Source organism: Pseudonaja textilis, chromosome 1, assembly GCF_049901715.1.
Source record: "Pseudonaja textilis isolate UNSWEBS1 chromosome 1, rPseTex1.2, whole genome shotgun sequence".
NCBI lineage: Eukaryota > Metazoa > Chordata > Lepidosauria > Squamata > Elapidae > Pseudonaja > Pseudonaja textilis.
In genome coordinates, this window is record NC_141990.1 from 71,073,379 (window position 1) to 71,084,332 (window position 10,954).

The following is a 10,954-nucleotide window of genomic DNA, read 5'->3' on the forward strand; positions in this document are numbered from 1 at the left end:
TATCTTCAACTTTAGGATTTAAGCAAGCCCCATCCAACAGAAAGAGTCTGACAACAGCAATACTGACCCTTTACTATATGTTTTGAATGTTCAGATTATTTTACATGTATTTGATAACTTCCAGATGTCCGCAAAAGACACTGCTGCTTGCACTTGTTTTTAATAGATTTGATACTCCTTGATCAAATGTTTGGCTTCTTTTTCAAAAACCATTTGAAGCTTTTTTTAAAAAATGTTCTTCATCCTGAACAATTCTGAACCTTTTTGAGACTGTTTTGTTTTCTCCCACTTTGATACTTGATTTGGTTGTTATCATATTGTTGATTTTTGCTATGTTTTAACCAACTTTATAAATCGCAACTGATAGGCCAACATAAACACTTTAAATAAATTATACTGACAATTTTATGGCACCTGGAAAGATAGTTTCCATTTTATAAGTAGTTACTAAGAGGATAAGAACATGACTGAATAAGAACATTCTCAATTCCGATAATGATCAGATCTTCCCAGCCTTTGAGTACATTTTTTGGGAATTCTGGAATTGAAGTCCAATTCATCTGGTAAAAATAAAGTGTTTCAACACACTAATTTTCCATCCTTGCCATTATACAATATAAAAAGCAAAGCCCAGAGGGAAATTCATGGTTGAAATTAATGAAAAGTACACGGATGCACCTTCATGAATTTGATTTCAATGAATCTTGCCTTGTAGTGTAAAATTCTCACAAATGCATTGTGCCCCAAATCTTTTATTTTCTTACACCAAAGAGGAAAACCTTTTAAGCTTTTGATTTTTTTCCCCTTTCAATAATACTCTATGGTGATGAATCATGCATTTCTGTGTAAATGGTAAGAATATAAACTCTTCAGATTTATTAGACAGACCAAGATTTATGCAGCAGTTAAGTGTTTTTTCTTGCAATTAATCTCTTTATGTATATATCTAACATAATGTGTCTTTTTAATGACATTATTTATGGATTAGATACAAAAAATCTGTCAACACTAAGTAGAGAAGAGGAGCAGGAAATGGAAGATGGAAATTGACCCATTAAAAATAACATGTGGAAAACATTCTATTTCTCACATATTTTGTTCATTTGCTTATTACTTATTTAATAGACAATCTGCTGCAAAATGAACAAGGTTCATATTTCATTAAAAAATAATAATCAGGATCCTATCCAAGTCCTAATAAGTCCTAAATTTATTGACACTCAATAAATCCTGTTTGTAGACAGTCTTAACATAGTTTTACATTGTCATGTATTACAACCTCAGATTTTCAATTAATTCAGTTTTCCTCATCCTGATGCCTTATAGATGTGCCCTAATAATTAAGGTTCATGTGGCCCAGAATATTGCCATTTAGGTAGGGATGATGGGAACTGTGATCTATTCCATCTGGTGGAGATCAGGTTGAGGAAAATTGGATTAATCTGTTCATTCACATTGAAAAAACAAGGCTGAAGAACTATTACTATTTAGTTAAAAATGATTTCAAGGAATTAACGGAAGTTTGTAATTGTTCAAAATTGCCTGCAGGTTCATTTGAAACACATTCTTCCCCTTGGCTTTTTATTTTCATTTTTCCTGTCTCTTCCACTGCTATCTTGTCCACTCTACTTGTAGTTACCTTGTACTCTGCTGGGGGGAGAGAAATTTGTTTTGAATAAGTTAGCTTTATTACTAACATTAGCAACCATTTTTGCTAACAGAGGAGCTATATATCAAAAACCCCAAACTGAACCTGGCACGGACTGATATATATGACACCTCATGCACAGTTCCTATGGAAATTGGACCACTTCACTCTGTTTTGGTATTCTGCATTTCCTGCACATTTCCCCCATTTTTGGACCATTAGGTGCTTACAGTTTTTCCACGCTGGGTAATGACAGGACATTGCTCCATTTTTCCTAATTTCTACTCCAGAATCAGAAGTAGATTGGATGACCTACTACCAACAGCAACATAAGATGGATTATGTGGTGTTACTGGAGACCAGATCCAGCTGCAAAGTTGAGTTGGGGTCCCTGCACAGCCCTAATAAATACCATTGTTCAAAAGAACTACCTCCTCCATCTCCACCTCCTCCTCCACAAGGAACTTAAAACAAGCTATTTCTTGCCTTATTTATACTTATTTCAATGTGATCAGCTGTTAAGAGGAGGACTAAAGCAGTAACAAACTCCTTGAAACAATGGGCGTTTTAAGTTCATGCTCTCCTGACATTGACTCTAATTGCATTAATAGCAGGAGGGCTGCTGGACCTGTCACGAATCACTAATTGCAAAGCTTTGTTTCTTCTGCTTCCTCAAACCGAGTTTCTCAGAAGCTGTCGGTTCAGTTTACCATCTGCTGGTTTTCCCACTGCACTCAGCGGTAACAGGTGGGAGCTGTTTAATGCCCCACTTCATCTTTGCATGACTGGAAACTGGATTTGCCTTAAACAGGGACGTTGTTTTAAAAGCACAAAGCATGTGAGAAGACATTAGCTGTTTCTCTCCCACTCGCAGATCCAGGGTCAGAATTTGTCTCTGGACAGTTGAGCTGAGATCCACACTTATAAGCAGGGCAAAAACGTTGAGATAATTTGGATTTGATTCTTCCAGTCCATTCACTGCTAAGGTGGGCAAATAGAATCAAGTCCACCCACGTTACCTAAAGAGAGTTAGCATACAATCAAAAATCAAAATCAAAAATGGCATACATCTGCGGAAGTCCACAGGAAAAGGAAGTGGCAAATATAATGTTTTTGACTCATTTGTTTAATTGGATTCTCTTTATCTAATTTTGTGATCTGTATAGAGATCAGATCACATTTTAGGTTATGTTTATGCGGAAATATTGAACATTTTACAATGTTCGGTACAGTTTCACAAACTGTACCCTTGTAGGAGAGAGAAAGAGATATGAGCGTGGTTTGCTTCCTATCTCTACTACTAATGCCTCTCCCCATTCCGCTGCCCCCACAGTGATCCAGTAATCGGTAGGATAAAAGGAAAAATACTTTTGGCAGTACTTCTGGAGCTTGGCAAAGGGTGGATCATTGGAAGACTTGAAGGAACAGGGTGGAGAAAGATTGTCCTGGACAAAATTATCTGGTTGCTAAGAGTTGACCCTGATCTGGTGGCACATGTCCAATCAATCACTTCTGGAGCTACATTTATTTCTTCCAGTGTTCCAGACTCAGAGCACCAAAATGGAAACACCAGTATTGGATTCACAATAACCTTCTGAGAATCAAGGGAATAATGATGTAAAATGCTCATGAATCAAGGGTCTTTCAGTCAGGTTGTGCTCTGATTATTAGCTTCTCTCTGTGCTTTTCTATGACTAATCATTTCCAATTATCTGAAATGGCAGGTATGTTTCCATTTTTTGAAAAATGTGATGTGCTTCTTTGCATAATCTACATATTGCATAGATTATATAACATAGATTACATATAGTAAATATGTTATTGGAGGGTCTTTTCAAGAATTCAGATATCTGCATGGTAATTGTACAATGTTTCCAAGAGTTTCTTTATTCACCTTCTGTATTACCCAAAATGAAGAATATAGCAGAAAACATGGGGCTTCTAGTATGGAACACAGCATACCAAAGCAGTCTGCAATATTATTCTATGATAGCCAACCTTACAGCTGAGCAAACAATCTGGATATTATAGCTGTGAAGCAATGGAATTAGTCATAATACTGACACACATAGTAAATGTTTTTAAATCACAGTTTCAGATAAGCAGTTGCTTCATTGGGCGTATGGCCAAAACTGAACTGGAAAATGTTTGAGTTGTTCTCTTTTCAAGTTAGTGCTAGAGATTACTAAAACGTCATTTCGAAATCTGAATGTTTTGACCCAAGTTGATAACTTGATGACAGTTAAAATCCAAATAACCAGAGGACAATCCACTATTTGATATAAGTTGTCCCACCCTTATATTTAAAAGTGTGCTATACTTTGATTCTCATCACACTCAACCACTGTGTATAACTTTCTATATAGAGAATGGGAAGTATTATTTCCAAAAATTGAATTGACACGTGATCTATAGCAGGGGTACCCAAACTTGGCAACTTTAATATGTGTGGACCTCAGCTCCCAGAATTTCCCAGCCAGCATGCACAGAGTTGAAGTTCACACATTGGTATGTTTGGGAAACTCTGGTCTTTGGGACAACGTGCTACAGTTCCATAGACCAGAGGTACCCAAACTTAACAATGTGGGGACTTCAACTGTGTACATGCTGGCTGGGAAATTCTGGGAGTTGGGTTCCACACATATTAAAGTCGCCAAGCGATTTCGCACAAGTGAGCTTTAAGCTAGATGTTTTATCTTCTGTGTTGATAATACATGTTTAAATACATCAGTAGTTGAAATATAGGTTCTTTTTTCTGTGGCTTATTTCCATATTCTGTCCTATACTTATTGGATCCATATAAATAATTGAAAGTTTGCCTCCATAACTTTTGGCACAAAAATAGCCTGAGTTCAGATTCTGTGTTAGCTATGGATTTATACTGGCATAAGGTACAGTATAAAACATGAGCATTTATCCACGTATTAGTTATTGTGTTGGCCATAAGATTCAATGTGATATAATGGTTAAAATGTTGGACTGGGAACAGGTCAACCCAGGTTCTGTTCCCCCTTTCCTGGGATGACGTTGAGCCAGTTACTCTTTCTTAGTCCAACCTGCTCCACAGGATTGTTATGGAAACAAATGTAAGGGCAGAGGGCTACATATACTGATGTGAGCTTCCAAATGAAAGACAAGACATAAATCAACTATAAATGAAGAATAATGGTGAATATATTGGTTTATCATAAACATTATGGAGGGATAAATTTGAATAATAAAGGAAACTGAGGGAGATTTAAATAATAGTGGGATAATGTAAGCTCTTCTGTGTAATGAGCCAGCTAAAACTAATATAATAAAACAATATAGGAAAAAAGAGTACTATAAGGAGGGACAGAGAGGGAGTTGCCATATACTAACACAAACCTTTGTTTCATATAATTTACAATTCCGTTCCTTTAGATACACAGTTTGCATCCTGGCTCTTTGCCAGTGTATTGGCTGGCAGGTTTTCCAAGATATCAGACCTGAAAAAGCATAGATAAAGACATATGACAATTTTGTTTTGTTTTTTTCTGTGTCAACTTCCTTGCAAAGAGCTTGACATGGATGCAGGAGAAAGCAAATGAATGCTGAAGACGACAAAAAAAAATTAAGCATACTAATCACTCAGTGGTGGGATTCAGATTTTTTTACTACTGATTTTGTGGCGTAGCTTGGTGGGCGTGGTTTGGCTTGGTGGGCATGGCTTGGTGGCTGTGGCAAGGGAAGGTTACTGCAAAATCCCCATTCCCTCCCCACCCCACTAACCTGCTTTCCAGCTCCATTTTCCTGTGCACAGCAACCAAAGACGACCCATCCGATCAGCTGTGACTCAGGAGGCAGAGAATAGATGGGGACAGGGCCAGTGAGAGGTGGTATTTGCCAGTTCTCCAAACTACTCAACATTTCCACTTCTGGTTCTCCAGCACTGGTCAGAACCTGCAGAATACCACCTCTGACCTGAAGCCAGGAAGAAACTTCTGTATTTGAATATTTACCCTAGATTATGGCCTTTCCACCTTTGTTCCATTTTTTTTTAACAGAAGAGGAGAAGAAAAATATAACTAAATTAAGTTGGATTGTACCCTTTGACTACAAGCCAATATTGCATGTGGCATGTTTAAGCCAACTGAAATTCATCCAACCATAACATTATCAAAGGATAAGATGGTTGCTTCTAAGTTTACACATGCTTGTTTCATTCTTCTTGAAATCCGACCTTGCAGAGTCATCTGCCAGCAGGGAGCTTAACTGTACTTATTCACTTTGTGTTCTTCCCTGCACATGTGTCAGTACTTCCAAGCAATGGTCCCATTAGGAAAAGTTAAGTTTGTTGTGGCAAAGCCATTGGCTTTACAATCACTTTGTTCTTTTATCTGCCAAAACACCAAGACACCCCGCTCCTCTTTGTCACATTAGGGTGGACAGGCTTGATTTATAACAACTTAATTGGTTCACTCAACACATGTGGGCTCTACATGGGTCACATCAGTTTACAAGAGCACATTGGTGGTTTATGGGTACCTCATGCTAACCCAGGACTGGCTAAACAATGTCTTGTTTCCTACCTAATGACATCTGTTTATTATTTCTAAGCTGTATCTCAGCTCCTTTTGATTATTCCCAAATGGGTTCCTGCTTTCCAACTGCTAATAAATGACACTGCTATTTATTAGGCTGAACGTTTCTTTCTTCCCCTTTCCCCTTGTACACTTCAATGCATTTTGGGGGTGTTCATATTTAGCTTAGCTTGTATTTGGGGATTTATAATGCCCAACCAAGAAGGCTATTTACTCAAGGACTACCTTCTTCAGAAACATGGGATTATAACCAGAAAAGGGGAACAGAGAAAGAACCAGTTATGCCCTTGCACTTACTTGCACTAGCCATTCCTGGCAGAAATAGGTAACAATTTAAAGGAGAGATTAAAAAGATGGGGATCTAGGCATGCTTTCTTGGTGCAAGAAGTAACATCTCCTGAGGATCCTAGAGAAGAAAGAAGAATCCGTCATTAACCCAAAAGTGCTATTTTAAAAAAAACAAGAAGAATTTTTGAGCTAACTATGACCTGGATGACTGAGAATCTCCACAGACAATCAGTCATTGACTGTTCCTGTTGGAAGACAACATGCAAAAACATGTAAAACTGAACGTTTGCTTCAGTTTCCAACATATATTCTATACACAAAATATAGGAGATAATTTAATAATGAACTTAGAAGGTCTTCTTAGGGCTTCTGCTTTCTTAATGCTTTTTTTAAAAAAACAAACTTTATTGATTATACAACTAAAATGTCAAACAAACACATACACAACACACAGAAAAAAAAGAAAAAGAAAAAAAGATTAAAAACTAGCAATTCTATTATCGACAGTCTATGGTTCCTTTTTTGTTATCAATATTGGTGACATATTTACAAATACATTTTATTGCGAGTATATAATTATTACCTCTTTTACATTTTACAGTATTTACTAATATATTTTCTATTTTTGTTCTATCCTTATGCTTTTTAAATATGTAGGTTTACATACAAGCATACATATACGAATTCCCCCACCCTGAATTAGTATCAGTGTTCCTGAAAGGTCACTAGTCATAGTTGTCTCTTCACCCACTTTATACCAAAGAATTAAATAAATAAAAGCAGAATCCATTGGAATATAACATACTGTAGGCTCATAAACAGCTGCAGCAGGATGCTCCCTATTTATACTTAATGACTATTTATATTGCTAACCTCCACATTGCCAGCTTCTAATCCTTATGGGAGGAGAAGTCATAGCAGACAATACCAACCTCCCTCTATTCCTATCTGTCAATTCCATGCTGACTCAGAGCATGAAACATGCAAATCCCACTGTTGGCATGTATTTAAGATGTTCTGGGGAAGAGGAGGCTTGTCAAAATTCTCAGTGTTGATGCAGACCTAAATAATTTTGTGATAATGGTGGACTAAATGAATATGCTACAAAACACTGTATTTTCAGAAAGGAGTTATCAACATGCAACATATTTAAAAATTAAGATTTATCTCATATTCATTTTGCTTTGAAAGATCACTGCCTTTTGCAGATATTTGTTACTTTTGAACCACATACAGGAGTGGGATTCTACCGGTTCGGACCAGTTCTATAGAACTGGTTGTCATGATTCTGGGCAGTTCGGAGAACTGGCAAATCGTGCTCCTAGCTGGCCTCTCCCCACCCTGCCCAGTCAGTCCTTATCATGCATGCGCGACATGCTGACTGCATTCTCCCCGCCCAGTCATTCCTTAAGTTTTTTCCCCTCATCCTGATGATCAGCCATTTCGATGATCAGCTGTGCTGGGATCCCCCTCATCTTACTGCTTCACCCAGGAGGCTTCCCTGAGGCCCAGGAGGCAAAAAGGGCACGCGAGGTGGGGAGCTGGGTGCCCCCACCAGAAGGCTTCCCTGAGGCCCAGGAGGAAAAAAACTGGGGGAGGGGGGGGTGCTGCAAAAAAAGAAGCCATGCCTACCCCGCCACATGGACACACCCACCGAGCCATGCCCACTTAGCCATGCCCACAGAACTGGTTGTTATAAAATTTGAATCCCACCCCTGGCCACATACCAACAAACTGGTAACTAACCAGAACAAGAAGAAGGAAACAATGCACTTAATGAAAATATGTGAAAAGCTAATTAATTATGATCTGAAGGTAGAAGCACTGACTACTGCTCCTTGTTGTGGATAGATCACTGTTCCATTCCTGTGGATGATCTCCTTCTGCAATGGGGAGGAATCTATTAGATCAGTCTACCCAGGAGCTTAATGGATTCTGATGGCTTGAAAACCTGACAGTTTCTCTTCTCTAACCTTTTTATATCCAAAAGAGTCAAGATGGCTGAAGCTTGAGTTTCTTCCTCTCCCCTTCCAGTCTTTATAGGCTAAACTGATATTTTTGTAATGACTGTGTGACATATCTTTTTCAAAATTGACTTCCTACTCTTCTATTCCTACCAGATAAAAAGATTTACCAAGAATACCTTTGTGAAGAATTCCCATGGCATTTAACAAAAAGCTGTTTACATCCGAAAAAGTAGAACTTTAGCCAAACTATGTCAATGGAAATGAGTTTCAACTTGTGAAATCATCTGTAATCACTTTGAATCTATGAGTCATGAAGAAGAACATAGGGAATTTCTGCAGTATTAGCTTCATTATTTTCAATGGTATTCAATGGCCCATTGTTGGTTAAAGAATCCTATGAGGTGACAGGGGAAGGACCTGACTAGTAGTTAATATTTTTTTTGCATAAGGAAATATTTCCATCTTCTGTGAACAAAGTCATGGAGTACTCTCTGCTCAAGAAGCCATTGTGTTGGGAGGAGGACATATAGAAAATGTATTCCCTCCTCTCTTTTGTCCCCAGTAGTAGAAACACCAGAGAAGGCAACAGTGTAATATAAAACAATAGCATAGGCTTACTGAATCAAAATTGAATATAGTTGTCCTTTTAATACATTTAAGATGCTGGTTGTCACCTCTAAAGGTCTCCATGGCTCCAATCTTTAGAAAGAGAGAAAGGCCAGCTCCTTCGAAGCCCTGTTTATCCAGAATGCTATTTGATGAGGCCCTGGAACTGAGCATTTTCAATCCAATCCAGTCTATCTCTTCCCTTCAGGATTTCAAGAGAGCAGTGAAGACCTGGATTTTCCATCTAGCTCAGGAGGAAGGCATGTTTTGAATGCTCTGGCAAACACATGGCCTGGGAAGTGGTAGAACCTCATTCTTTCAACAAAATGTTTTAAACTCTATAGAACCAGGGTTAATGACTTTCAAGAAGAGATTGGACTGCCATTTGTCAGAAATGATGTAGGGTCTCCTGCTTAGGTGGGGGGTTGGACTAGATAACCTATAAGGTCCCTTCCAACTCTGATTATCTGAATAATATTTCAATTTTCTTCACAGAATAATGTATCTGTAAAACATGTTTACTCTGAGTCAGAAAAAGTACAAGGCCAGGTATTTCCCCTGAATAGCACATGGTCAAATGTGTTTGATGACACACTATTCCAAACTGTGTATGTATTTGCTTATGGATCACCACAAGATTATAGCAGGGATAGAAACAGTTATGAAACAATTCGCACAAGGAGAAAGATAAACAAAGAGGTTTTGAAGACCAGTTCTAAAATGAGTCATTCCTCTTTTCCATCCTTAGGGATGAACATTTGGCACAATCCTTTTATGCTTAGCTGTATTTCAAATATCCCTAGCTCTGTGGATTAAATTATAGCTCTCCTTTACTGGTTATTACATTTTCTGAACCAATAGACTGCATATCCCAAGCTACTGCAGATCAATTTCCATTTACAAGTGAGGTAACGTTATGTGTGCAGTTTGCTGTCATGTTCCTCCTCTTTTCTCCCCATATCTGGGTCTCCAGAAAAAGTCTGAGCAGATTGAAACTGGGATGCATAACTCATTAACCCAGTAGTTCATATTGGGACTGCTATTTAAATGATTTAATAAAAAGAAAGCCATGCCGCTTGTTATTTTTTCAAGCAGGAATACAAATTAATTCCCCCTAAGGAGATCAAAACCAGGAAACATTTAAATGAGACTTCCTACCCAGTGTGAAATATAAATCCTTTTTATGTATTGCAGAGTGAGTAAACCAGACAAGGGTGTATTGAAATAGCTTATACAATGGAGTTGCATTTGATCAAAGCTGGTTTTCCCTTTTAATTAAGATAACAAGGTAGCTGGACTAAGACAACTGGTATCCCACTGACATGCTGCTCAAAGATACATCAACATTTCTCCATTAATAGAACACCCAGAGACTGCACTGTTATTAGACTACAAAACAAAAAGTATAGCAAACAGCTGAAATTCATGAATATTCCTTTCCTTTAAAATGACTGGTGAAGAAGAAGCCACTGGTGTGTTCATTGGTGATATTACTTCTCCTAAAATTATTCATTATCAGATGCTTGGCAGTTTCGCTATACTTTACAGATTTTATGATGATCCTACACCAAAGCAAGAGAAGATCACTGTTATGTCCTGAGGACTCTAGGAGTTCTCACTCAGGTCCACTCACTTTGTGTGGGCGTTATTCCCCCATTCCCGTTGGTTGGTTCTCCCCAGCAGCCAGCTATAAAAGCAGGCTGTGGGGTCCAACTGGCTGCTGATTGCTGCGAGCCAGTTCCAGGCTTGGCAAGTACGGTCAGCCCTTTATTTGTAAAATAAAGTACTGTTGCACTCATGCTCTGGTTCAGCCTCTCATTGCTCAAACTTAACACTGGCGGCGAAGGTGGGATGGCTACCAGAAGCACCTTGCAACCGCT

The 10,954-nt window shown here is 38.3% G+C and overlaps 1 long non-coding RNA gene across 1 annotated transcript; it reads right to left on the reverse strand.

Annotated features, from left to right (window-relative positions):
* Nucleotides 1–1,210: 1,210 nt before the first annotated feature.
* Nucleotides 1,211–5,672, reverse strand: LOC148127669 (uncharacterized). The gene is made up of 3 exons (XR_015744348.1): nucleotides 5,402–5,672; nucleotides 5,018–5,118; nucleotides 1,211–1,650 (listed from the first exon to the last, which is right to left on the reverse strand). It is a non-coding gene; the product is annotated as an uncharacterized LOC148127669 (long non-coding RNA).
* Between the last annotated feature and the right edge of the window lie 5,282 nt (nucleotides 5,673–10,954).